The sequence below is a fragment of the Dendropsophus ebraccatus genome, chromosome 2 (genome assembly GCF_027789765.1).
Source record: "Dendropsophus ebraccatus isolate aDenEbr1 chromosome 2, aDenEbr1.pat, whole genome shotgun sequence".
Lineage (NCBI taxonomy): Eukaryota > Metazoa > Chordata > Amphibia > Anura > Hylidae > Dendropsophus > Dendropsophus ebraccatus.
In genome coordinates, this window is record NC_091455.1 from 181,997,383 (window position 1) to 182,000,381 (window position 2,999).

At 41.3% G+C, this 2,999-nt stretch overlaps 1 long non-coding RNA gene across 1 annotated transcript; it reads left to right on the forward strand.

The window, feature by feature from the left end:
• The first annotated feature begins 920 nt into the window (after positions 1 to 920).
• Positions 921 to 1,726, forward strand: LOC138784796 (uncharacterized). The gene is made up of 5 exons (XR_011361942.1): positions 921 to 966; positions 1,071 to 1,155; positions 1,286 to 1,335; positions 1,481 to 1,537; positions 1,650 to 1,726. It is a non-coding gene; the product is annotated as an uncharacterized lncRNA (long non-coding RNA).
• The last annotated feature ends 1,273 nt before the right edge of the window (positions 1,727 to 2,999 follow it).

A 2,999-nucleotide genomic window follows, 5' to 3' on the forward strand; every position in this document is an offset into this window, starting at 1 on the left:
CAGATATATTGTATATGAAAGACACAAGCAGGCTCAGACTAGCTCAATAACCAGCAAGGAGTATACAGACTGGGGGTGTTAGGGTATGTGCACAATACGGAATGGATGTATATTTCCCTGAATTATATTATCGTTTCTACAATGTGACATCTATGTGAGAGCATGTGCCATCCATCCACACATTGTCACCCCTACTCTTACCACTACAGAAAAACACCACACACAGGCGGCAGGAGGAACTACATTCTCTGCTGCCTCCTCCACACAAACAGGAATGACAGACGGCAGCACATCTCTTGGTTGTATAATGGCTATTTCCATCATAAATCTATATAGCATTATGCCAGGAAATACATGGACAACTATTTCTATAATTCCTATAGAAAAAAATAAAAAGATATATTGCTCCAGTCATTTACTATCTGGGTATTGCGACCAGCGGCCCATTTGCCAGGTGGGACAGGAATCAGGGGTCCAATATTCCAGAAGCCGTAGCAGCACATATCAGACATGTTACTCACATCCTATGGGTCTCTGATGGCAATGCCCCTTTATAGCAGCATTTCCTATGAGGGCATCACTATATGAAAGATCTCATCATAATAACATTATTACATGTATGTGATATTATGTGTAATATAAGTGATATTTATATCTTTATTAGTCTGCTTTCAGAATTTTGAGTTATGTAACATTAATCTATTATTATACAACTTTATTCTATTATTATGGAAGGATGGTTCATATAATGATATAAGATATTTTCCCTCCATACAATCATTCTGTACATTCATAGGCAGCTGCCAGTTATCAGTATTATATAGGAGGATGCAGCATCATTTGCATATATGTATGTATGTATGACATCATGATGATGTCACAGTGCTGAGCTGGGGTAAATACCAGCTGACACACTGGCTGTTACCTTTGATGGGCAAAGGATGGCGACGAGAACGTCCAGGGCTGGTATGTACCACAAGATATTATTACCTATGTTACCTGTGTTTGCTGTATAATTATTATTAAGTAAAAAGTATAACTATTTTTCTAACAATGTCTTTATTTTTCAGGGATCGCTGAACTGAGATTTTTTTTCATTATAATCTTTGTGATTATACTGCTTACTTTCTTTGGCTGGTTTATTGATTACATCTGGTAAGTTACTGTCACCATGTACTGTATGTAATATCTTGTCTTTGTTCTGTTTGGTCACTCCTAATGGTCACTGTTGTTACTGTATAGCACAGGGACATCTCTATAACCTTCTCCTTTTCTTTTTTTTTAGTATGAAAATCATTGCATGGAGGGAGAAGCGAGCAAAACAACATGACCAAGGTAAGTCTAGGAGCATGACCCCTATAATAATAGTAATATTCCTCATCTACATGGTGTCTATGGATAGTACATGTACTGTATATACTAACACCTGTCCCAGGTAAAATTGCACCATTCACAATGTAAAATATTTTCTATTTTACAGAGAATCCCCGGGAAGAGGTAATTCTCTGGGTGAGATCAGTGGCAGGTTAGGAGGATGGTAAGTATACTTTCATAACATCCAACATATCTGCAAATTTATCATCATCATCAATATAAAGAATATGATAAACATTATCAACAAATCTAACCATGTCTTATTATTTTTTCAGAACATCTAGAATCCTGCGGCAGCGGAGGGAGGAGAAGCCGTTTTTTTAAGATAATATTCAATAAAATAAAAACTACAAAAAACCCTTTATGTCTATTTTATTGTCATAATTATTTGGTGTAATAGGACCATGCACAATGTCAGCTGATCGTTGTCTTAAAACATGTTCTGTTTAAACGACAATGATAGTGACAGTGTGCTGGCCATCGTTCTGTGTCACAGGTACTGGGAAGAGTTTTGTAGAACTACAAGTCCCAGCTGGCCTGAACTTGGCATAATGCACGTGTAATGCAAAGTTCAAGTTCATTGGTTTTGTTACTATGTTTTCATGCTATATAAACTGTCTCAGTTGCCCCTAGCAACCAATTAGTTGCCCCTAGCAACCAATCAGATTCCACTTTTCTTTTTCTGACAGACTCTTTGGAAAATGAAAGGTGGAATCTGATTGGTTGCTAGGGGCAACTGATAAATCTCCCCCTAAGAGATTCTTAGATACAGGACATAACATGCTGCCAGGCCCCGGCAGTGTCATTCTATATAATACACATCGTCAGGGCCACCATCAGGAGGGGCCCAGAGTCGGGCTGTGTGCAAAAGAGCGGAAGATAAAGACTGCACCACATTCTGCCCGGGAGTTTCCCTGGGAAGAGTGTAAGGGCCACATGTATCATCCGGCGAATGGATGATTTTCGGCGGAAAGTGCCGATTTGCGTCTTTTTTTAAGCAAAAATGGCGGATTTGCGAATAAAATATTCGCAAATCGGCACTTTCCGCCGAGTACACCAGGGGGCGGAACGGAGGGCGCGGACTCAGAGTCCGCGCCATTTATCATCCGTTCCGCCAAAATGTACGCCGAAAACCTACTCCAGTCCTCAGCTGGCGTAGGTTTTCGGCGGTGCGCAACGGCACGCACAGGATTTATGTAGAGGCAGTCCGCCTCTACATAAATCTCCGTAGCGCCGGAGCTGCGGGGGCATTTTTACGTCCGGCGTAAAAAACGCCGGACTTAATAAATGCCTCCCTAAGTGTACTGATGTGTGTGTTTGTGTCAGAGTGTGTGTGTATGTGTGTGTGTGAGACACTCTTGCACTGTTTAAGGCTATGTTCACACTACGTATATGTCCGGCTGCATATTTTTCGCGGCTGGACATATACGTGTTAAACTCCGGCCAGGGATTTACGTAAGTTGAGGCCGGCTACATACGGTCCGCTAACTTACGCCCGTAGTCTACTTACGCTTCCCGAGCGCCCTACGTAGCAATCTGACAGCGGTCTTTTACTTGGAAATCTTCGACTAGCCCCGGACACCCCACAGAACCTTTTGGTTCGGCAAAGAAAAGTGCAAAAATGA